Source organism: Diadema antillarum, unplaced genomic scaffold (assembly GCF_040938485.1).
Source record: "Diadema antillarum isolate AM-2024a unplaced genomic scaffold, OU_Dant_1.0 seq00000300_RagTag, whole genome shotgun sequence".
Classification (NCBI taxonomy): domain Eukaryota; kingdom Metazoa; phylum Echinodermata; class Echinoidea; order Diadematoida; family Diadematidae; genus Diadema; species Diadema antillarum.
Window position 1 is genome coordinate 898,682 of NW_027271323.1, and position 27,688 is coordinate 926,369.

The window sequence follows — 27,688 nt, forward strand, 5'->3', positions numbered from 1 at the left end:
GTGTGTGTTTGTGGACGCAGTTTTGTGCCTTCATGAGTATCTATGGGGTTTGGTGTTCGTGGGCTACGTAGGCCCTACGTATGTGTGTTGTGTGTGAGCGTTCGTGTGTCTACGTAAAGGCCCCCGTCACATAATGCTCTGCGTCCGGCGTTACGTCCAAATAAGTTTTTTTTTTTTTTTCTGCTGACACCCGGGGATCTCTTGCTGTCACCAGAGCATTTTTACAAAACATACGGGAAAAATATGCGGGGCGATACGGAGAGATAGATAACTCGATTATAGACCAACCCTACTAATAATTTCTTCACAAGATAGTTTTCACATGTAGGGACCTACCAAACCTATATTCCTTGAATATATTGGTTTGGATCATGTAGCACCTTTTTACTTACAAGGGCATATATATATATATATATATATATATATATATAAAGAAAACACAAATACGTAACACAAATCTAGAATGAAATCAGTCATAAAAAACGAGACCACCTACCCCCTCCCCAACCGAAACAATCCTAGGGCCTACATCTATCCTAAATATTAAATCCTACCAACATCTGTCATACCATTTTTAACTATCCTTCTTCAAATCCAATCCCCAACCCACCAACCCCTGATTAAACAAAACCTAAATCATCCAACACCCACATTCACCAATCCAAATACATACACACTCACACACACACACACACACACACACACGAAGGTTCGTTATTCCGAAGTTTCGTTTTTGTTTGTTTGTTTTTTTTTCCGAGGCTTCATTTATCCGAAACACACAATTCCCTATACCTAGACGTTCGTTGATTCAAAAATTAAATTCGGAATAACGAACCTTCGGAATAAAGAGCCTTCGGACGAATGAGCCTTCAGAATAACAAACTTTTGCAATAACGAAATGTAACCCCCTTCCCACATACACACGCACACCCGAACCGTAACTGCGACCAGCCCCAACGACTACGTGCAGTGTTGGGGCTGCGCCGTTTTCGCATTAAAACGGGTGCCGTGCCGGCGCTATATTTCCTTAATTTTTCAACAAAAACTACTAGGAATACTTACATGGGTCGATTAAACCTAAATGATTCAAATCGGCGACTGTTTGATGCATTTCGTTGCTTATGATGCAGAAAATGTTGTCTTAAAGGCGAATTATCTTCAGCTCACCGATGCTCACTAACATTGCATGCTAGCCTTTTGTCAAAGCCCTCTCGCTGTAACGGACAAGCGAACGGACGAGCGAAGCGAGTCGCGCTACCTTACTCGGCTGGGCTCTTACACCATACAGCGAGAGGGCCTTGACAAAAGGCTACGTATTACTCGCTACATGCGTAGATGCTTACTAATGGATATACACGTTCAAAATGGCAGCACGGCTCTCCCACTAGGGCAGGCCGCTTACTCCTAAAAAATGTGGAAAATTTTGCAGTTTCCAGATAAATTGGTGAAAAGAACCAAGGCAATGGGGTAATGTATATTTCATTTTTTATTGTCAATGTGTTTATGATAGAAATTTACCCATGATTTATTCGTGAAGTCGCCGTATGTGGCAATAGGGGGTTGTTCGTGATTCTCACTTTAGCGAAACTGCGAGGTAGCCGCCAGGACCCCGCCGCAAAGCGGCGCGGTCTCCGGGGTAGTCCAGATTCTGGACGTTTTTTTATCATTACGCATCCACGCGCGCTCCACAGCTTATCGCGCTATCCCCTGTAACCGCTCGATATCGATGAGGGCGCCAACAAACCTGTCCGAAAAAAACCGTCCAGAATGGTTTGACAGTGCGTAGGGTCAAAAGTTCATATTAGGTATGCTGACGTAATGTCCTATCTCTCGCAAGCTCATTGCGTATGCATGAAAACTAAGGGATCGATCACAGAAAAGAGTTCTGTGGGATCGATCGATCTGCAGCCAGCTGTGTGCATTGCACCGTGAATACAGTGCGATCTGCAACAATTACTAATTATGTGCACAGAGATGCCTGCATTTTTGCACAACACACATTATCACAATCAAAGAGCCAACTCTTTGATCACAATGCAATGCGAAACTCAGTACTTCAGTGATCCGTACCATGCATTGTTGCACAGCTGATTCGTGCAACGTTTTTGACTGGCTGAAAGTTATGGTTGCAGTCATCTAGGACCTACTTTCACGTTGTGTTTTGGACTTTGTTGTGCCCAGATTCGATGATGACTTGAATATTATTCTTGAGATTGGAAATGACTAGCTACAAATCGCCAGCTCGCCGATGTATGATTTGTGATGTGCCACTTCTAACGTCCAAACACTACATAAAACTGCAAAGAACTCTGTGAAGGTCGTGAGATGTGGACCTCAAGAAAAGTTGGAAGATTTGTTTGGCGATGTTATTGTTGGTAAAGGGGATCGATGTGTGTGTGTTTGTTTGTTTGTTTGGTTTTTTTTTTGGGGGGGGGGGGATTGTGCCAATCATGTTCATTAAAGGAAATATTTTTGTCATTAATTATTCTTCATTAATAATATTGTATGATGAAATAAAAGAAATAAAAGAAATTCTTTAATTGACATAGGCACTTGTATGCACCTGTTTTCAATATTATCTGGCCCACTAAGTAACAATGTAATTTTGGAATGTAAGCTCAGGGCTGTGAGATGTGGGTTCTATGAACCGTACTTAGCTATGGTATACAAGATATCAAGCATATTCAGGGGTGGAGAAGGTGAAGGGGATACATTACACAATTTGTAGTGCAAAGTTTTTAAGTACATGTAAGGAACCAGAAAATGCCTTTTTTGTTTGTTCTTTTCCCCAAATGTTAGTAGAGAGCAGTCTAAATTTAAAGAATTACGCTAAGTTTGTAAAACTTTTATCATTTTATTACCACTTCATGTAGGGCCTACTTGACAGTTAGACTGAAACTATTTGCTTTGATAATTTCTGTAACACAGACAATCAGACCAATATCCCTGTTGTAAGAATACCCCGTCACTCAGTCTTTTGTTTGTTAGTCTTCATGATAATAAAGCTAAATTTAGTAAAGCAAGATGAAGAGGCTTAAGGGCATTTTTGCTACAGAGGGGTCTCTGCAATTACAGAAGTGAACAGTTTGGTTGAACTGCCCTTCTGCATATGTATATATTATATATATATATATATATATATATATATCCAATCATATCTTCCTTTTTTTTTTGCAAACCATACCTGTATTTGCTCAAAATAGTAGCTCCATGTATATATACATTATTAGATAAGTAGGCCTATTCATATCAAAAGACTGTATGACATATCAACTTGTTTGTTTCTAATTCACAAACATTTAAGGGGGATATCAGCATGAAATTATGCTTGGGAAATGTGTGGGCCATGCACACAACACACACAAACCGTACACGCATGTGCACACACACAAACCGTACACGCATGTGCACACACACACACACACACACACACACTCACATGTTAGCAATTTGATTAAACCCCTATTACAATTCACATCCAAATTAAAACATTGTACATATACTTTGTACATACAGCTGTAATTACAGGTTCCATGACATTTGCTCCTGCGACAATTGCTCCAATGAAATATTTGTACACAGAGCCAAACATAAATTGTAGCCACAGACATAACCCTGTCCATAATCCTCATCCTCACGTAAAACTAAACTTAAAACCCTATCACAACTCTAACCCTAACCCTAAGTCTTTGGAGAATATAAGACCGGAGCAATTGTCGCAGGAGCAAATGTCGTGTCACCGTAATTACAATGTAGTAGACTTTACTTTTTTTCCACGTTTATGGCGGCTGATTAATGGTAAATAAGTTAAGATTTTTTTTTCAGTGTTGAGGTGTGGTCAGGAAATACGTCAATTTATCACTGTTGTACTCTGAAATGTACAATGTACAGTGTACATGTACATTGTACATGTGCAATATATGTTCTGTTAAATACACTGTGTAGTCTTCATCATTTCATGTCCAGTAAGAGCAGACAGCAAAGTGAAAACAAATGGACTACAAGTAGTGTAATTTGAACATATAATTTGTACATTTTTTAATCACATTACTTCTTAAGCCTTCATTATAAAAATTTGGCCATGATGGTAAAACTGTTAATGTTGTACCAACTACCAAGTAAGTTTCAAAGCTAGCATCCCACTCCCAACTGCCAATAATGAGTTCAAAAAGTTGTCACTCTGGGAAGGACGTTCAAAATAATTCCTCAGGTGTATAAGTTCCTTTAAAGTTGGATATTCTGTGCCACCAAGTACTCTTAAGGAACTGAAATTAAATGTTCTATAGTTTCTCCATGCTCTTGAAATTCCGTCATTATACACTTTCATTTGTATATGTACATGTACAAGTACTGTAATATACAATACATTTACTGTATATTCATGATAGTTCATGATCATTGTTCAATAACAATGCATTATTTCAAACAAAATACATTGTAAACTGTTTGACTCTGAATTTTGATGTCAGAGAAATAATATGATATGTCACATTTCAGTCTGATTACCATGTGTAGTAGACTCTCATTACACATCAAAAACACAGGATTAACACAAACTGGTTACAAGTTATGACAAAGAAATCTTCCTGGTACCACTGTAGATTTTGTTTTTTCATTTGTTGTGTTTTACAACAATTCTTGGTTAAAAAAAAATGCTTCGAAGTTCAAAAAAAGAAAATAAATTCATTGCTACACAGTTCAAACTACAGGTACAAATGTTCATGTGCATTAACAGAACTAGTTTTATTTTTATCAAAATGGGCCAAAGAACATATCTCATGAATGATTTTGTATGTAAAGAAAGTATATGTAAACAAGTTCTTGGTAGTTGTACAACTCAAAAACATACCGTACAAATGTGTACACTTGTATGTACATGTATGCATAGATGAATATATGCGATGTACAATTACATGTGCAGACAAACGGCATAACAGTTCAATTTTCAAACACCCAACCAAACACCCAAAACACACTGCCCATCCCCACTTGGCATGGTCTGCATGTACATACATACATGTAGTCCACTACATCACAAAAACACAACCTTGAACTAAAATATTTCAACTTTTCCATAATCTTATCACTTGTAATTACGATATGTACCCATCAACATGTCCAATGAAATGAAAATATTCATGCCTAAAAAACAAAGTACAGTACGAAAAGTAGCTGTGTACAAATGTACATTGCATTTGCTTCTATGAATAAGAGCAAGGTACAGTAATTGCAGTGATAAAAAGAAAATTATTGTATATGTAGCGTGGAATTGCAAAAATTTAGGTGCACCAGAAACCAATGTACCAACCACTCACCATTACAAACCTTAAGGAGGAAAAACACCCACAGTGGATTCTTGTTTTAAAACAATCATATGAATTCTCTAAAAACAATTTTCAAAGCCCAAAGGTACAAGCTACATGTACACGTGCATACCTAACATTTTTCAGTTTAAAAAACAAAAAAAATCTTAGCTACGATGTACAACTGTACAGCTGTACATGATTCTTCATGTTACCAGTATATCTGATAAGGCCTGAAAATTGAGTGCTTTTAAAAAGTGGATATAATCGTCTAGATCACTTGGGCATCCACACAAAACCGTACTGTGTACGCTGCTTACGTCAACACCCAGGCCAGACGCAATGCTAGCTATCAGAACTCTGATTTCACCATCTGTTGCCAACATGCTGTCAACAATTTCCTTTTGGATATCAGTTTCCGTGTTCCAGTGGTACATATAAACTTATTAACATACCTGTGGCAACCTTCTGGAAGCAGTGCCATAAAGGTCGCGTACACATTGCTGCACAGTTTTCTTATCATCCTTTCACAACATTTCATTTCATTTCATTTCATTTTATTTCATTTCCGGCCAAAACATATAATATGACAATTTCATATAAACAAATTAAGTACAATGTAACTATTACATTTCCAAATGAAATTTAGATGCACGTCATTTGTTTACATGACTCAATAAACATACTAGCTGAAAAAATACATGGGCAAAATGTGACTGAATCATAAGAAAGAAAAGGTCGGAAATGGAGGGGACTGCTAAAAAGCCAAGCTTGTAGAATGCAGTCCCCTCGTGAGTCGTGAAAATTATAGTAATAATGTAACAAGACAATTTGACATAGTCCTCGGGAAACAGAAAATAAAACAAGTATACGCACACAAAACGCACACACAGACAAAAACAAAGCTGCTCTCTTACATACGCGAGGAAAGAATAAATAGGAGGTCAAAGGCCAGAGGGGGACAGGAAGACAGAGGAAGAGAGAGAAAAGCGCAAAGGAGGAAGAGTTCAAGGGCCAATGCCAGGGCACATGAGACTTTGGTCTTACCAAGAAGTGGACTATCTATAAGTAATATATATAACAGTTATGAAATAGATTAAACAAAGTAAAGACATTAACAGCAAAGAAGTCAGTTAGCAACTTTCGAAATGAAAATCCCCAGTGATATAAGAATTAATAAACATTTTCTTTAATTTCAAAGTAAAAGTGTTAAAACTTAGAGATTCTTTTATGCTGCTGTCAAGGGAGTTCCAAAATTTAGGTCCAGCGAAGGAGAATATAGACTTTGCCAAAACCGTCCTAGAGAGTGGTAAATGGAATTCATTGATTTGTCTCGTGGGGTATGAATGTACAGTTTTATTTTGAATAAACATGGAATCAAACGCAAAAGGAAGGGAATTATTTATCAATTTGTACATAAACTGACCTAGATTCAAACAATACAAATCCTTAATTTTTAAAATATTATTTTGATAAAACAAATCGTTTGTATGGCATCTCCACGACTCTCTACAAATAATACGAAGAGCTTTTTTCTGCAATAATAATATTCTTTCTAGATATGAGGAGTAAGTGTTGCCCCAGGCGAGAATGCCATAGTTCAGATAGGGTGAAATGAAAGATGAATATAACATAAATAAAACATTTTGGGGGAAATAAAATTTAACTTTATTGATTACGCCGACATTTCTAGAAATTGTACGGCAAATTGAATCAATATGCAAGTTCCAAGTGAGCTTATTATCAAGGATCAAACCTAAAAATCGAATTGAAGAAACTTCTTCTACAACTTCATTATCCAAATAAATGTTCTGAGATAACTTTTCCAAAGAATTACTAAAAAGCATACATTTAGTTTTTTGAAAATTAATTGATAATTTGTTGGCTCTAGTCCAGTAAAGTAACTTTTTTATCTCGATATGCATAGTATCAATCAATAACACAGGATCAGAACTCGAAAAGAACACATTTGTATCATCAGCAAATAATAGAAAGGAAAGAATACTTGATGAATGTTCAATATCATTGATGTAAAGAACAAATAAAAGTGGACCAAGTAAACTTCCTTGCGGTACACCACAAGTGATATCATGCATAACAGATTTATGACCATTAATATAAACAAATTGTTTGCGATTAGTAAGGTAGCTCCTGAACCACTCCAAGGCCATGCCTCGAATACCATAATGGGATAATTTGTAAAGGAGTATTTTGTGGTCAATGGTATCGAAGGCCTTGGAGAAGTCCAGGAACACACCTATAGTATGATGAAATTTATCGATGGCTTTGGAGACTTTATCTAAGAAAGTAAGGACTACATGAGATGTGTTGTGTTCTTGCCGAAAACCAAACTGATTATTAGAAATGATGTTATGCTTATTAAGAAAATCCAAAAGTCTAAAATGTACAACTTTTTCCAGTAATTTAGAGATAGTGGATAACAAAGATATTGGTCTATAATTACTGATGTCTTCCCTATCCCCTTTCTTAAAAATAGGAATAACCTTAGATACTTTCATAGCCTCGGGGACAACGCCATTACTTAAAGACAAATTAAACACATGAACCAAAGGGTCAACAACAAACTCTATGATATTTTTTAAAAGAACATTATCAATATTATCATAACCAACACTTTTTTTACTCTTTAAATTCCGAACTATATCAACATGCACCATGCACCATGGGTCTTCAAGTCATCTGCCAGCCACTTGAACATTGTATCTAAATCTCTTACAGCAGACTTGACAACATGTTTTATATTTTGCTTGTCCGGCAACTGATTTACCCACACATAATTGCACAGACCAAAGTTTTCGATGATACCGCTACGCACATCTCTGGTTGCAGTGGCTGTCAGGGCAACAGCGGGACTGACTGACGACTTGAGTTTCGATCGTTATTCACCCAATTTTCCATACGCTGCTCGAAATGCTTTGGTGTCTCCAGATGCGGTCCCCCTATTTGGAAAATAAGAAAAAAAAAACAGTAAGATTAAAAAAAAGAACATTTTCTACATTGCACATAAGTGATTTTAATAATGCCTGCAGTCTCTACGATGCATATCACATAGCCATAAATTGTAAGACTGCATAATCTTATTCTATAGACCGATTCAAGTGACTGTTCATGGAAGTGCGCCCTCTTAAGGCGACGCCATAACTGGGGGCCAAACAGGCCTGGTCGGCAAGCGCCCTGCGTGCGTGGCAAGGGTGCCAGCGGCAGCCAGTGCTTTTACCACCCGGCGCCAGCCGGCCAGCTACTGTATCTGTAACAGCGGTCGACGCGTCTAGCTTTGTTACAACCGCATTTTTTTCGCTCGTTAATTGTAAAATCCGCAGTCCAACAGTGATAAGCGGAATTCGTGAAAATTAAACAACCTATACCGAGTTGAGCGTATGGGTAGGTGACATACGGCTGTAGCCAAAACTTGAATTTCAAGGTATAAATATCGGTACGATCCGTGAGTGTTTGTAGACTCTTCTTGGCGATGACATGGGTAAGGCCTACTCGCGTGTATTATAAAACCCCTTATAGCAAATAGGTCTAGGCTTATTCACATTTGTGTAAGAGAAGGAAAACCGCCGGGGAGAAATATGGCTAGGCGTAGGCAGACGTCTTGCAACTAAGCCTACACTGTTAAGAAGTTAAATCATATATTTAAATACATAGACACTCTATTACGATAAATCAGAATTTTGATCTAGATATGCCGCTATAGATTGCACTTTTCATTTAACTAAACATTTCTACTAATTCTAGGCTCTTACTCAGCGGGGTAAAATCTGTCTAACGTTAGATCTTGTCTAGAATTCCAGGCAAGAGTCCAGACTAACAACTAAGACCTATTGACTTCTAGAACCCTGGGCCTACATCCTTTATTATTTTCGGTTGTCGCTAACTGTAAAGTGCTTGTCATAATGATAGTCAGGAAGTGCATTTGCACTTTGGAGAGTACTGCACCAAGCATTGATCTTAACTTGTCTTCTAAAATGAACAACATACTTTACGAATATGCATTGATAGCATTGATAAAATTTTTAAAAAAATCTAGTCCTTAGTAGGCATAGGCCTAACTTTGCTTCAAAATCTGTGCATTTTTATTCCGTTGTATTTCACTTGTCTCTAATGTGGGCTGTATCTATAGGTCTATTTATCATGCTTCAGTGGTGAATTAATTTCACATACTGTCACTGCCATGCACCTTCAATTTCCGTTTTTTCTGTTATTTGTGCAGCCAACAACTGCACAATATATCTTCCTGATCCTTTGAAGTTTTCATTGTGTATCAATATTTCTTCAAAAGAATTCGTTCAAAAGAAATGCAGGAAAAACCGCTGAAAGATTTTCGCACAGTAGGTGAACAATAACAATATTAGAGCGGCGGCCGCCGGCGCAGCGTCCACGGGGGCCGGCCGGCTAACTATGCGCGATGGCTACGCTAGGCCGCTGAGCTGCAAGTGCAACTCGCTGGGTAGCTAGCTCGCTAGAAACCCCCGTTGGCCCCCAGTTATGGCGACCGTTATAGCGCCGCTAGCGGCAGTAGGTGAATAGGACCTCGAAATTGAATCGGTCTATAGATGAACAAGTATGAGTAGATTTGCATACTGAAGCATGTTCCCATTTGAGTTTTTTCTCAATGTACATGCACATGAAGAATTAGTCTGTGGGCCACAGCGTGTGTCTTGATTGCTCCTCTGTGTAGAGGAGCAAAGCCGACGAGGCACAGGCTGTAGCTCACAGACTAAGGCAGTAGGCCTATGTGTAATTGCATTTGTATGCGAGAAAGTTTCAGTAGTTACTGTACTGTACAAAACAATTAAACCAGTGCAGTTACGGTGTTAACAATTTATCACAATTACACAGGATTTAACTCAGTACACCTAGTAGGAACACTCACAAGATATAGTACTGTGGATAGTAGAAGCCTGCCATGTGTTTACCCTACCCGGCCCAGAGGCCAGACATAAATAGTTTTACAATCATTTTTTGTTGTTCAACTAGGGGCCTACAGTTACAGTTTGTAATTCAAGACTAGAGACACGTAATGAAAGTTGCCTTGACGAATCATTTTTAGAAACTGGAAAGATCTAAATTGATTAGCTTACCGCTAGGCCGCTTGAGTCTTTGACTTTGTCACGCAGGCCAAGCAAGATCCTTACTATAGCCCTGCTCATCTGGTCCGAAATTAAAGACTTCAAAGGCATGACAACAAGAGCCACGGCTTTCGGAGAGTCTGGTCCATCATGTAGATCTAGTTTGCGAAGAATATCAACGCATAACGGTGCAGCTTGGAAGTTGGAACATCGCACTATTGCCGAAACCAGTCGGCAGGGAGATAAACAAATGTAAAATCATGACCACGCACGGAGAAACGAGTACGTGTAGTAGGGACTTCTGAGTTCTGGTTCTGCTGCTGCTCCCCATACAAAACCGTCAACGAATCCAAGCTTCTCAGTAACACATTGCATTGAATGCTCTTCTCATTATCACTGTCAGAAAAGCGACGCGGAGACGCTGATGTTGACATCCATTGATCATGTAAACAAGATTTAGAGGAAATACTTGAAATGCTGCACAGATTTTGGTCGGAAAACGCAAGACTCGGAATCAATACGAAAAGCACATTGCACAAGCTGTATGCTGTACACGCGATCCGGGGGATCCCCGATCGAGAAGTAAAAGCCACCTCGAAATTGACATGTATGATAGGTCACGATTCTCTAAATGGGCAAATATTTTTTCTATACGTATTTATCAATTTTTAATTGTTAATTTTTAAATCATTATTTTTTTTTGTCGAAAAATAGATCCAAAATGTTGATAATTGTGATATTTATAATTTAATTTATAACAGTTATTGAAACGAGAAGAAGTTAGTCTTAATCTTACGCACGGTTTATGTACGTTCTAATTTCATTCTCCTCTTATGATCTCTAAGAAATAATATTTGAGCAATTTTTAATAAAAAGAAAAATAATCTTGAAATGCCAGTAATATATGTTGAGATTAATACCAATATTGGCGTAAATACGTATGTTATATTGCTAAATGCAATGTACCTGTTTGCAATAAGACTACAAGATTAGAGATCGATCGACTTTTTTCGATCCCGCAAATTGCCTGCTGGACGCGATCTCATCGACCAATCAGGATGCTCGAAATGAATGAGCGGGTGGGGGTGGGGCCAATTTTTTCCGAAATATTTCGGGGAGACTTGGCAAACCAGACTGGACTGTTTTGGAGGTCGAGATGCGTGCGTGCGTGGCAAATAATACACGAGCGTACGGTGGGGCATACGCGTGCTGTAGCGGTGTGTGCGCGCGGTAAATGATCACACAAAACAGTCCAGGCAGTGGACTATCTCCGGGGCTAACCCGAACCGATACCACATTCCTTCCTGATGAAACGACTTCCCAATTTTGATAAATAAGACATAATGGACCGTATGCAGAAAAGCAGCATCCGCCCGCACGCAAGCTCCACTCCGAATTCAAGGCCGTGTCACACCAGCCTTGCGTGCGACTTGCAAAGAACAATTTTGACTACCCGGAGGTCCCCGTAGATATCCGCACATGACAGTACCTAGCATGTATCTCGAAAGTAGTCGCCCGGAGGTGCGCACACATATTTTTTTACCCACAACCGTGTTTAGGCCCTGTCACACCTTTCCGGGCAAGCTACTCGGGCTTGTTACGTGTAGGGATTTTCTAGCATACCGGACATTCCTGAGGGCGGAAAAGGATTTGTGCGAGTCAGGGCATGTGTCTTACTTGCTGGACGCGTTATACTTGCGAGTATACTGTGTGACCTTTGTACCAGTCGCGTGGGGGCTGACAACTTAGTGAAGGAATTCCTCTAATGGAATGGCTGAAATCTCACAGAATTTCATTATCTTGGCTGCATACGGGACTGCGAAGTACCTGCATGGGAATTGCCTGAGAAGTACTGCCGCTAAGGGTCTCCTACTGGCGTTCTGCGTGGACCTCTACGGGCATTCCCGCGACTCACCCGGAAAAAGTTTTGGCCATGCTCAAAACTTGGCTGCGGTTAAATCGGACTTGCGTGAGCACCTCCGGGCAACTACGCGCTACATACTGTCAGGTGCGGACCAACTGCGGAGAGCTCCTTGGAGTAAATTTGTTTCCCCGCAAGTCAAGCCGCAGAAGTTCCCCCGTACGGTGACAAGGCATGAATGAAAATTGCAAACATTCTTGTTCGCCCGCTGAAAATCTTCTACGTGCTGGAAACTACCTCCTCGCCACAAGCCCGCGTTAGGGTGTGACACGGCCTTCATATACAAATCCGCCAAACAAACTCATCAAATTCAAAGCTGCTGATAAAATCAATATCAACGTTTATGCCAGCAACAGCTTACTAGGTATCCCTCCCCACGCGCAGCTAAAAAACACATACGCAAAAAACTGACATAATAAACACATTCTTCCACCATACACACACACACACACACACACACACGCACAAACGGACACTAAATTATCATGTGCACGCGCACACTCACACTTCCTTGAAACCTCACCATGACTTTTTACATGGCATGTTTGCATGGATGTAGCCATGTAAGTTATGTGTTAGTATTTCAATGATTATGTCCAGAACGATATTACCCAGCAAAATGTGCTTCGAGGGCGGGCGACAATCCGTGACGGGGGCGACAATCCGTGTAGGGGCGACAATCTGTGTCGCAACGGACGTAGCTATTACAGATTGGTTTCATTGACCGCTGTGGCTGCGTTCAATAAGCTGAATAGAGCTGAACTTGTCGTTTCAAACCCCCGTCATTTTTTTCCCTTGTTGAGCTAAAAACTGAAAAAGGGAGATTAGAAGATAAGATGAAGGACTATTAAAAACGAAATGCCCACGAAATGACAAAGAAATTAGCAACAAGCGAGCAAGGCCGTTAGCTTTCACTGATCTGTTGATGAGCTTGTTTTCAGCCAAAGATTCCATTCATAAGAATTCATTTCTTCCTAACAATTCAGTACAAGTATGTACATGTATCTTTTTATTTCTAATCTGTGTCATGTCAATTGTTGATGTTGGGCATAGAACAGAGACCGAAGGTTGCTGTAGATACAAACTAAATACAAAATAATGTGCCTCAACAAATGCAGCAATAATAATAATCTTCTTCTTCTTCTTCTTTTCTGATAGGATACAGACTTTGGGGGGGGGGGAGAAGTAAAGATTTGTATATATATATATATCTATATATATATATATATATATAGTTGAGACAATGTAGATAACAGAAGATGTCGCTGTTGCTGACAAAATCTTCGTGCTATTCCCACGTGATATAACAAAACTGTATCGCACAGTATTATATATGTTGTTTCTCTGGTGCACAACTCTACCTCTCTCTATCTATAATCGTCATTTCTTATACATATCATATAATATTCATGCACCCATGTTATTATCATATACACATGCATACATTATAGAAGAGCCTTGATTGATAGAGGTGTACACAGAAAAATTATACTGTGCGACACATTTTTGTTATATTATGTGGCAAGAGTATGAAGATTCTTTCAGCAATAATTTTGGTACATAAAATAATGTGTATATTGTATATTTCTGTGTTACAGTTGTATGTACCTAGGGACAAGTGGCAACACACTATCCACTCTCTATCCACTCTCTATCTGTACCCGGGTTCCATGCCTGCTATTTTGATTGTTGGTAAATCAGCTATAGGGGTTAATGACCACGAGAATGTTCATTGTATCGTAATTGTTAAAAATCCTTTATCTGTACTGACACGACTGACACACTTGTAACACTGAACCTAATTCTTTATACTACCCCACTCCTGCCTGACATGCACCACCGCACACAAATCTTCCCCCAATATCACATGATCACTAACATCCCGCCACAAGACAGCCACAAGACATCCAGGCAACTCAAACGTCTGCTTAGCGGGTAATTATATTATTTAGTTTATTTTTGATATATGTTTGATAACTTTTTATTGTATGATATGTTTGTATGCTACATATACTCACTATACACTCATTTACAGTTATACATTGTTGAATGTGTTGCAAAGTGCCAAAAAATATTGCCAAGTATGTCATGTAAACTATTAACTCGTGCTCAATTTATATTTTAATATATTGTGTTTATGACTTCAGATTTGTTATGCTCAGAAACATATATTTCGTTTCACAAACAGATATTAAAGCCGAGGAAGACCACGGTTGAAAGCTTCACAGCTCTGCCGGTTTCATGCGACATCTTCTGTTATCTACATTGTCTCAACTATAATTTCACTTAAGATGACAAAGGCGTGCGGTAGGAATATCAGCATCATCACACACACACACACACACACACTATATATATATATATATATATATATATATATATATATATATATATCAGCTGTAGTCATCAAGTTCAAGTTCAAGTTTATTTAACCAATTCATTAAACATTTGACATTTTACAAAAGGATACAGCATTAAGAATAATGAATGGTTTGGGACCCCAAAAGAAGCAGAGCTTGTAAAAAAGGGGCCCCGGATAAACATATAAAACAAAGCAAAACATACTAATGTTTTAAACATATTAACAAGAAGTATAATAGTAACATATTTACATAGGACAGATGCAACACAAGCACACACACACACACACGCGCACACACACACATTCAATCATACAAACACGTGTCACAAAAACTCTCATGCACACACATATAATTTACATGAAATTGCAGAAAGATACTTTCTATTTTACTATACTTTTAAATTCAGCTTCCCTGATCATTCTTGTTTTACAAATTTCCCTCAAGATAAATGCGACATGTACGTTTAAAGTTGGATAGTGATGAGGCTGACCTAATTCTCAATGGCAAATTATTCCATTCTCTAATACAAACATATACAAATGAATTTTGGGCAGTTTGAGTTCTTGCAAAGGGTTGATGAATGAGATTACTTTTACGCGTATTATAAGCATGAACGGTAGAATTTAACACAAACGCATCCTTCATGAAAGATTTCGGATCACCTTGTGTCTTAAACATAAAAATCAAGCAACTCAAGATAACTAATTTTTCAAATGGCAAAATATGAAGTTGAATAAACAATGGCAAACTTGGACTTCTAAAGTTTGAATTTGTAATATACCTTACAGCTTTTTTCTGAAGAACAATCAACTTATCTATATGAGTCTTATAAGTATTTCCCCAAGCTACATTACAGTACATTAAATGAGGCATAACTATGGCATTATACAGAGTAATTAAGGTTTCTTTTGGTAAATAGAGACGTAACTTGGATATGATACCAACACTACGAGAAACTTTAGTACAGACGTAACTGACGTGGTCTTTCCACGATAAATATTCATCGACTGTAACGCCTAGGAATCGTACATTTTGGCTTCGATCAATCTGGTTACCGCCTATAACAAGTGGAACAATGTCATTTTGGATTCTTTTCCCTCTTAATCTAAATACAACATATTGAGATTTGCTAGTATTCAATAATAGTTTATTACAACAAAACCATTCAAATGTATTACCAATTTCATCATTTACAGAGTTTATTAAGGGTAACAAATAGTTGTGGTGGGCAAGTAAGCAAGTGTCATCTGCAAAAAGCGAATAAGTAAACAAGCTAGATGAATTGATAATGTCATTAATATAAATAAGGAACAATAAAGGGCCTAGGACTGAGCCCTGTGGAACACCACATGTTACTTGCCTCGACTGTGATTTAACTCCATTTACCGTTACACATTGCTGTCTATTTTGCAAGTAATCTTTAAACCAAGCTAGAGCTACTCCACGAATACCATAATGCTCAAGCTTACACAGGAGTATCGAATGGTCAATAGTATCAAAAGCCTTCGACAAATCTAAAAGTATACCAATACAATACCTGCCACTATCAATAGCATTAACGACAGTATTCACTAAATTCAAGACACCCATGCTCGTGGAACATTTTTTCCGAAAACCAAATTGCTGTGGAATCAAAACACTATATGATTGAAGATAATCATCCAATCTTTTATACACAATTTTTTCAAGGATCTTTGAGAAAATGGGCAACAAAGCAATTGGTCTATAATTTTCTATACATTTGCTATCATTCTTTTTAAATACAGGGATTACATTTGCTATTTTCAATTTTTGTGGAACAATTCCTTGTGAAAGAGACTTGTTGAAAATATCACACAAGGGATCAGCAATATACTGTATACAACTCTTTACAACCATTGGAGATACATCATCTGACCCACATGATTTTGATGGGTTTAGGGCAGTAGCAAATTTTATAATTTCATGAACAGATGTTGGAGTAAAATACAATGATGAGGAGTGACTTTGCACAGATAAATATTCTAGAAATGAACTTTTGGCAGCGGGTATATCATTGGTTATCTTTGAGGGCAAATCAATAAAATATTTATTAAAATATTCAGCTTTATGTAAATCTGACTGAAGTGTAATGCCATTATGGTACATTTCACTCGGAATTAATGGTTTCTTCCCTCTCCCTAATAATTCATTTATGTGATACCATGTCTTCTTAATATCATATTGAGTAGACCGAAAAACATTATCATAATACCTCTTTTTGCTCTGTCGGACAGCAGAAGTCAACAAATTTTTATATACCACATACTTTTTAAAGTTTGCATCACTTCGATCTTTAATAAACCTAGAGTACAACTTATGCTTCTGATTAATAGATTTCAGGAGGCCTGGGGTAATCCATGGTTTTCTACATTTTTTCTTTGATTTCTTCTCAACTAAAGGAAAAACTGAATCATATAATATTAAAAAAGTATCAATAAACTGTTCATAAGAGTCATTAGCATCATACAAATCATACAAACAAGACCAATTAACGTCAGATAACTTTTGCTTAAAAACATTAATCTTCTCTTCATTAATAACACGGCGAAATATTTTACCTTTGCTGTTAACAGCTGTAACAGCATCACCTTCATTGATGCTAAAAATGGGCATATGGTCAGAAAAATCTGAGCACAGAATACCAGAATGAAAATGGTCTTTAACACAGTTTGTAAATATATTATCAATTAAGGTTGCGGTTGAAGACGTAACACGAGTTGGTTTATTAATTAGGGAGAATAGACCATATGAAGTCACAAAGTCAACAAAATCTTTAACTTTATTATCTACATTAATATTTAATAAATTTACATTAAAGTCGCCCATAATATATATTTTCTTATTTTCTGCACTCACAATTTCCATTGTATCATCAAATCTATCAATAAACGATCTTATATCAGCACCAGGCGCTCTGTACACACATCCAATAACATATTTAGTGTTTGTAATATTCGCTTCTATAAACAAAGATTCATAATACAAATTTGTATCAGATAAGTCACTTCGTGGCCGAAAGTCAATTCCCTCCTTTATATAATATGCAACCCCACCACCTTTTTTATTCAACCGACATGACTGAATAAAAGAATATCCAGGAATGTTAAATATAGCTACATCTGTTGAAGGTTTAAACCAAGTTTCGGTTATACCAATCACAGTAAAATCATAATTTATACTGGATAAAAACACAACAAAATCGTCAAAATTTTTATAAAGGCTCCTAGAATTAACATGCAAAAGTGACAGTTTATTTTTTTCACTGTAACGAAAATCAGGGCAATTGATATAACTACAGTCATTACCTACAACATCAAAAACATCATCAAAATTATCATCCATTAGGGAAAAAAATATGAAAACACAGTAGATACCCAACGTTTTCTGTTCAGGGCCGGCGCAACAGAACGATATTATAACATTATATTAACTTTATAACATCATAAGATTATATAATAGAGCCTACATTCTTTGTAAAGCATATGTATTGCCACCGGGTTTTTTCCATTAAGTTGTTGTCCCATTAGAATCATTTTTTCTTTCATTACCTTTTTCTTGGCATTTTTCTTCCTTTGAAACCAAATAAAAAAAAATCGATTAGATTAGATTATGGTTTCAGCTCTCTCACAATTTCACTTGCTGTGTGAATCCACGCCGGAGGAAACTCCATGTCAAACACACCAAGACCAAAATCAAAACAGCAACGGCAAAACAAAACAAAACAAACGTGTCCAGCCTCCTCATGGGGAACTTTTCTGTTGTTCTTACAAAGTTTTTTATCATCATTAAATACATTAATGATGAAATTCGAACTCTTTTCAGATCCCCCCTCCAATTCCCCATCCATTCACTCGCTATAGTTTCCTGTACGATAACTTGCTATTGTATCTAGCATTACTCTCATCACCAATCTCAGGAATTTTTTTATGGCTTGTATACAGTCAATTTGAGCAACTGGCATTCTTTATTACCATTGTCTTTTTCCGTAATCATAGCACTTCAAAGGCTTATCCTTGATTTTAATGGATATGGTGTCCTTGAATCCCCGCCTGTGAAATATTGTATCAGTGAACCTGGAAGGAGGATGGCCTCCTCTGCCTAAAAGAGGATGTGGTGGAAGGGGACACTTAATTTACGCCAAATAATGTATATAAATTAATGGAACAATCTCTTCTATGCCGGGGGGGGGGGGCGCTGGTTATACGCTCTCTGTCACCATGGCGATGACTGTTGCTCAGTGAGACCGGTATGAATATTGAAGGAATTGGTATATCCTTTCTCTTGTTAGAATCTCTTTAATCGAGACGATAGAGCTTTGAGTAATGAGGTGCTCCCACTATGGATGGAGACCCGGTCCTTCGCCTGTCACAGAACAATCTGATAATTCGTTTTCCCGCCGTTGAAGACATAAAACTTATTTGCACAACTTAACCTTCAAGGAAATATATTGAGCGAATGGTTATACACTCGTTCACGCATTGGTATTTACAGCAAATATTACGACATCACAGTGAATATTACGTGCCTTTTGCACTCACAAGGTTTCCTGTGGCATCGTATGGACGTGTGAAGAGGGGCGCCGAGGAAATAATGGTAGGTGATCTATCAAAAAGTTTCAAGTATAATATTCGTCAGCTGCCTGTGTATTTATCACACCACCACAAATCTCTGGACATTTATTTGCTTTTTTAGGATATTATACAAGAGTACTTTTTGCAGTGTATTTCGGATTTCTTTTAATTGACCTTTGAGCGTATGGATCCAGAGTAGACATTGATGTACACTCTTTGAAGCAATCGTGGTAAAATGCTTCACAAAAAACACACAAAAATCATAGTTGTTTATCATTTTGTAACTCTACCATAAGATGGAAGGTAATCAAGATCTTATACTAACATTCGATACATACAACGTAAGTAGGGTTAAAACCTTTGTTTAACTTGTGATGAAAATGTTTTTTTTTTTCATCTCTATGTCTGCAACAGGACGGTTATGATTACTGCGTGTGTGTGTGTGTTTGTGTGTGTGCGTGTGTGTGTGTGTGTGTGTGAGTGTGTATGCTTATCAACTTACATGACTGTTCATGTACTGAGAAATATTCATTTCTCTCAAATTAAGCTGATGTCACCTAAAATGAGAAAGAAAAATCATAGAATTGTGCATCATGCGATCATTAAGTTTGTTTGCGAATAAGCACAGTGAGCTGAATATTATGACGATATTTCGACATTGCTTATGCCGAATGTAGCCTTTGCTTTATATTTTTTTCATGATATCTTTATGCTTCAAGAAATACATGTATACTTATTAGGTATATTATCAAGAATAAGTATCCATAGGTTCTTCTACGCATTTTCGCTATATTTTTTAAAGTTTTAAAAATCAAAATCCAAACATTATTTCCTGAATTAAAAGTCTCCGTAAACACAAAATGTATTATCTTACAATTTCATACATGATGGTAAAACATTATTACAGATCTGATTTGCCCTTTATTGAAAGGCTAGCATTTGACAAATTTGAATAATGTTATATAATGATTTTGTTTAAAAAAAAACTAGCATTCCTCAGTCGTTAATCTCGGAGATAAATTTCAATGTTAATCGACAAATTAGAATGCATGCTCTGTAACTGTAAAAAAAAGTCCCCCCCCCCCTGAACTTAGATTGGTGTCTGTCGAAATGCATTTACCATTGTTATGTTGGTGCAGAAATTCAACAGACGTGACATCGGTCTCAAGGCGGTTACCATGGCAACCATCACTCTTCTGTTTCTTGGTAAATAGTTCAGTTCAGTTCAGTTCAGTTCAGTTTTTATTTCTGCATTTCAAAATCAATACAAATCAACAAATCAACACAATACTTACATAGTCATTTACACAGCTAATATTCGTAACGTTTGGATCTTACATACATTTTCTTTTTTTTCAAGAACGAATATCATATATGAAAGGAAGCAATAGGAAATGATAAAAATGAAATGCAGGGGACCATCATCATAAGCTAAGCTTGACGAGGAAGATGGCCCCAGGTAAAGAGATACATAAAGAAAATCTTGCCACTCACTGAGTGGGGGGTAATTGTGCAAAGGGCACAATAAAGAGATACATAATGAAAATCTTACCACTCACTGAGTGGGAAGTAATTGTGCGAAGGACGTGCGGTGCAGTGCGGTGTGCATTGTGTTGGGATGAATCTTGGTTTGTACGTTGAGTGTTATTTTGTGTATCAGTGTGATGAGGTGAATGTTACTTCAGTTATGGCCGTAAAGTCATTGTTTAGGGTGTTTGTTGACCAGGTGGTATGAATATTTATGTGTCAGAAGTATACTGGATTATGAGGGTGTTTTTTAGTTCTCGTTTGAAAATGTTCAACGACGTACATTGTTTTAAATTAGGGGGTAAAGAATTCCAAATATCTGGTCCATTATGTTTTAATGATTTTTGAGCTAAAATGATTCTGGGGTTTTCGAGATGGTAATCGGACGACTGACGTGTTGGATATGAATGAACGGTGGAATTTGGAGTGAAGAAGCCATCAAAAATTTTTGGAAGACAATTAAATGTATATTTATACATAAAAACAGCAGTTTGAAAGGTGTGAAGATCCTCAATTTTCAATGTTTTTAGTTGACGAAATAGGGGATTGGATGGGGATAAGTAACGGGAATTGGTAATCATACGTACAGCACGTTTTTGGAGGGTAAAAATTAGATTAATTTTAGTTGAGCCACAGTTCCCCCAAACGATACTGCAGTATGTGATATGTGGTAAGATCAATGCATTGTATAGAATAGTCAGGGAATTTTGAGAAATGAAGTTTTTCAGTCGATATAAAATTCCTACAGTTCTCGAGACAGACGTGTGGATATTATGAATGTGATCGTTCCAAGTTAAACTCGAGTCAATTGTAATTCCTAAAAATTTAGTAGAACTTACTTCAGTTAAGGATAATCCATCAATATTAATATTATAACTGCTGTTAACGTTCTGTGAAGCAGTAGGTTTGAAACATATAAAATTTGTTTTAGAGACATTAAGGGATAATTTATTACATATAAACCATTGGGTGACTTTGTCTATTTCCGTGTTCAGAGTATTAAACAGTGTTTCGAGGTTCTCATGGGAATAAAAAATATTAGTATCATCCGCAAAAAGTATAAATTAAAGAGTTTTTGATGTATTTATTATATCATTGATATATACAAGGAACAGTAGGGGGCCAAGAATTGATCCCTGGGGAACACCACATACAATATTAGAATTCGGAGATTTAGATGACTTAAATAGTACATATTGCTTTCTGTTGGATAAATAATCAATAATCCAAGAAAGTGCTAAACCACGAATACCATATCTTTTTAATTTGTAAATTAATATATCATGATCTATGGTATGAAAAGCCTTTGATAAATCCATGAAAATTCCTATAAAATGTTTTTTATTTGCAAAAGATTCAGTAATCTTATCTAACAATTGAATTATAGCTAAATCGGTGGAGTGGCCCTTTCTAAATCCAAACTGATTAGGTATAAATAGGTCATTTACATGAAGAAAAATGTACAGGCGTTTATGAATAATTTTTTCCAGAATTTTAGAAATACTAGGTAATAACGATATTGGTCTATAATTTGTTAAAAGAGAAGGGTCGTCCTTTCTTTTGAAAATTGGAACTACTTTCGCAATTGTTAATGAGTTTGGGCATATTCCAGAAGACAGTGAAAGATTGAAAATGTAAGATATAGTTAGGGCATTTTAGAAAATTTCTGGACCATCTGTGAAAAAATTGCTTACCAATAGCTTTCTTCACCAGTGTGTTCATAAAGGTGTCTACTAACACCTCTCAATTAGTTCCAACCCAAATCCTTGTGGAAAATTCTGGGGAGCCAATCAAAGTTGGGCATCCGGAGGGGGGGGGGGGGGGCAAAAATTGAAAAATATATATTTTTCCCAATATAGGCCTGTGAGATGTCTAACTAGGGGTTTCTGGGGGTGCTGAATCGATTCCAACCATTAGTTTTGAGTAAAAACTACTATTTGACAGTAAAATAGGCCACGCCTCCTTTTTGCCCCCGCCGAATACGTAAATATTGGTATTTTTATACATATCTCATTTGGTTGATATAGTGGGTTTTTAGGGTGCACTGAAAACATTTATGTGCGATGGGAAGTAGTCGTTCCCATTTCTCTTATATCCATTACACCAAATATAATCCTATTTCTGCTGTAAATACTTATTAAATATTTGATTCTCAATGAGTTCGAACCAACATCCGTGTGGAAAAAAACTGGGGGGGGGGGGAACAGTTAAACCTAGGCAACAAAGGGGGAGGGTCAAACAATGGGAAAATATTTTTTTCCATTGTTTAATAGTAAGTGAGATGTCTAATTAGGGGTTTCTGGAGGTGCTGAATGGATTCGAAACATTAGTTTTGAGTAAAAACTACTACCTGACCATTAAAATAGGCCATGCCTACTTCTTGCACCCGCAGAATAATGTATTATTGGTATTTTTTACGTATCTCAGTGAGTTTGTAATTATAGTGAGTTCTTTAGAATGCTGAATTGAGGTCTATCATTGAATTTGAGCTATACCCACTCTAAAAACAATGTGCAAAACACTGCAACATAAGTGTGCAATTGGAAGTAGTCGTTCCCACTTCTCTTACTTCCATTATGCCCCATTATAATCCTACAGAAATGTATCTCAATATTAAAACCATGCTACATTTCACCCTACTCCCCGACATCTCCCTCACTGCTCTCATCAGCTGTTTGGTTGATATTCTGGCAAGAGTTACCATGACATGTGCCGCAAGCAGAAAAATACTGGACTCCTTGCTTTTTACAACAGCACCTAAATGTGCTGCAGTCCCCTCACAGTTGCAGCTGACAAACTTCAGAAGATAGTCCTTTGCGATGGGGTCTGTTGAAGGGACCGGTGCGTAATCTTGGTCACCGAGCTTCCATCCGTATTCCAACACATCCAATGATGGAGTTTGCAACATTGGCCAATCTCTGGTTTGGAGATAAGCTCGTAGAGAATGCTGCGCTGCAGCTTCTGTTGTCAGGGGCAGTTTCTCAGGTTTGATGCTTCCAGGAGCAGCCCACTTGCTGGAGATGTCAAATGTCAAGTCTCCCAAGTCTTTGGGTGGTTTCCATGGAACATGATGTCCAGAAACACATCCACGGCCCTTTCCGCCTTGTCAGTCTCGCAGAGCTTGTTTATCAAAGTTGATTTGCTGAACCCAGAAATCGCTGACACTGTATCGCAGCCAGAGTAGCTGTGCAAGAAGATCAAATACTTTTGGTATCTCTCTGGGAGGGCCTCCCTGATCTTTGCGATATCATAAGATGTTTCTTTGGCTGTTGTGAGAAAGATGGGATGGTTTGCAGCATGATGAATCAGCAAAACCATGATGTCGGTGTCCTCAACCCTCACCTCAACAGGAGAATATTTTGCCTCATCATCTAGAGCTGCCCGAACTATAGCAGTGTCTGCATCATCGTGGCATTGCTGTACACTGATCCCATTTCTACTAAATGTCTCAGCAAGCAGCAGAGTGAGCTGGGCCTTTTTGCTCTTGTTGTCGTGGAACTTTTCTCTTGGAACGAGGCTTTTGATGTCTGGGCGAATCAAAATGTCGCAGCATGCATTCTTTGTTCGTCTCAGGTGATCATGGTCCTCAGTGGAGCTGCCGTATCCATCAAAGACCACAGTGATTTGGAGAAACTGGCTCCCCATGGACTTCACAAACTGGAGGTAGCTCTTGGCAATGCCCTTCCAGGTGAGGTTAGCCTCCCACTTGACGTTGTGCAAGAGCCACCCGCCATCAATCACCAGACTCGTGCAGGGGGTTTATTCAATGGGTTCCATAAATGCCTTCAGAAATCTTGCTAGGGCAGCCTTGTCTGGCTTTCGCAACTTCTGGTCTTTGTTAAATAGAGACATTGGTGTTGGCGTCAACTCAAATCCAGAACCAGTTCGTCCATTCATCTTGGTAGCACTTCAGCAGCACTCCAGAGGACCCAGTCAACGCTGATCAGGCAGAGGAGGTTGGCAGAGCCATGCAGGCCAAGATGAATGGACGAACGGTTCTTGATTCAATGGAAACTTAGCACAAGGTGAAGTCATTAGAGAGCCTCAGAAGTGGACCCAAAGTCAATTGAAAGAAGCTGGTTATTGACTCACTCAAGCTCTTCAACAGTCTAATCATCATCAGTGAGCGTGAATTCAAGACGAAAGAAGCTCTGTGATTTGAGTTGACGCCAACACCAATGTCTCTATTTGACAAAGACCAGAAGTTGCGAAAGCCAGACAAGGCTGCCCTAGCAAGATTTCTGAAGGCATTTGTGGAACCCGTTAAACAAACCCCCTGCACGAGTCTGGTGATTGATGGTGGGTGGCTCCGCATGCATAACTTCAAGTAGGAGGATAACCTCACCTGGAAGGGCATTTGTCGAGAGCTACCTAAAGTTTGTGGAGTCCATGGGGAGCCAGTTTCTCCAAATCACTGTTGTCTTTGATGGATACGGCAGCTCCACTAAGGACCATCGTCACCTGAGACGAACAAAGAATGCATGCTCCGACATTCTGATTCGCCCAGACATCAAAAGCCTCGTTCCAAGAGAAAAGTTCCTCGACAACAGTTTAGAGCGACAAAGCCCAGCTCATTCTGCTGCTTGCTGAGACATTCAGTAGAAATGGGATCAGTGTACAGCGATGCCACGATGATGCAGACACTGCTATAGTCCGGGCAGCTCTAGATGAGGCAAAAGATTCTCCTGTTGAGGTGAGGGTTGAGGACACCGACATTATGGTTTTGCTGATTCATCATGCTGCAGACCACCCCATCTTCCTCATAAAAACAGCCAAAGAAACATATTATGATAGCGCAAAGATCAGGGAGGCCCTCCAAGAGAGTTACAGGAAGTATTTGATCTTCTTGCACAGCTTCTCTGGCTGCGATACAGACGGTCGGCGATTTCTGGATAAACAAGCTCTGCGAGACTGACAAGGCGGAAAGGGCCATGGATGTGTTTCTGGACATCCGAGCCAAGAAAGATGATATCTCTAAAGTTGGCTGTGAATTAGTTAAGCTCATGTTCCATGGAAAACCACCCAAAGACTTGCAATGGGAGACTTGACATTTGACATCTTCAGCAAGCGGGCTGCTGCTGGGAGCATCAAACTTGAGAAACTGCCCCTGACAACAGAAGCTGCAGCGCAGCATTCTCTACGAGCTTATCTCAAAACCAGAGATTGGCTAATGTTGCAAACTCCATCATTGGAGATCTTGGAGTACGGATGGAAGCTCAGTGACCAAGGTTACGCACCGGTCCCTTCAACAGACCCCATCGCAAAGGACTATCTTCTGAAGTTTGTCAGCTGCAACTGTGAGGGGACTGTAGCACACTTAGGTGCTGTTGTAAAAAGCAAGGAGTCAAGTGTTTTTCTGCTTGCGGCAAATGTCGTGGTAACTCTTGCCAGAATATCAACCAAACAGCTGATGAGAGCAGTGAGGGAGATGTCGGGGAGTAGGGTAAAGTACCAAGGTTTTAATATTGAGATACATTTCTGTTGGATTATAATGGGGCATAATGGAAGTAAGAGAAGTAGGAACGACTACTTCCAATTGCACACTTATATGTTGCAGTGTTTTGCACACTGTTTTTAGAGTGGGTATAGCTCAAATTCAATGATAGACCTCAATTCAGCATTCTAAGGAACTCACTATAATTTTAAACTCGTTGAGATACGTACAAAATACCAATAATACATGATTTGGCGGGTGCAAAAAGTAGGCGTGGCCTATTTTGATGGTCAGGTAATAGTTTTTACTCAAAACTAATGTTCAGAATCCATTTAGCACCCCCAGAAACCGCTAATTAGGCGTCTCAGATGTTAATACTGAAAAAATTTTTCCCATTGTTCGACCCCCCCCCCCCTTTGTTGCCTATGGTTTATCCGTCCCCCCCCCCATTTTTTTTCCACACGGATGTTGGTATATTTAGTATAATGGATGTAAGAGAAATGGGAACGACTGCTTCCCATCGCACAGTTCACCCTAAAAACCCACTATATCAACCCAATGAGATATGTATAAAAATACCAATATATTTACGTATTTCGGCGGGGGCAAAAAGGAGGTGTGGTCTATTTTACTGTCAAATAGTAGTTTTTACTCAAAACTAATGGTTGGAATCGATTCAGCACCCCCAGAAACCCCTAGTTAGACATCTCACACGCCTATATTGGGAAAAATATATATTTTTCAATTTTTGCCCCGCCCCCCTCCTGATGCCCAACTTTGATTGGCTCCCCAGAATTTTCCACAAGGATTTGGGTTGGAACTAATCGAGAGGTGTTAGTAGACACCTTTATGAACACACTGGTGAAGAAAGCTATTGGTAAGCAATTTTTTCACAGATGGTCCAGAAATTTTCTAAAATGCCCTAACTAATAAAGGTGTGGTTATTTGTTTGATGATTTTCTTTAGTATATAAACACTTATTTCATCATGGCCACTAGATCTACTTGGCTTTAATCTGTTAACAATCTCCAGTATTTCTTCCTCATCTGTTGGGGTAAAGAAAAGGGATTTGTCGCAGTTTGGTGGAAGAAATTCAGTAAAGTTTGAATGAACATGTTTGTTTTTTATTTTTGAAGCTAATTGGGGGCCAATATTTACGAAGTATGAGTTAAAAGCATCAGATATTTCATCAGGGTTTGTGAGTTCTTTGTTGTCATTATAAAAAATGATTTGGTGGTCTGTATATAACACAAATTATCTTATTTTTCATTTTATCATTGATGATTTCCACAAACAGGCTTTCACAACCTTCAATATCAATATGAGTTTTTATTTTTACTCGCAATTCGTTATATATATATAGGGCTACCCCTCCCCCTCTACCTCTCTTACGATCAGAGCGAAATATTTTATATCTATCAAGGCTAAACAAATTTGGAGACGTGTGCCCAA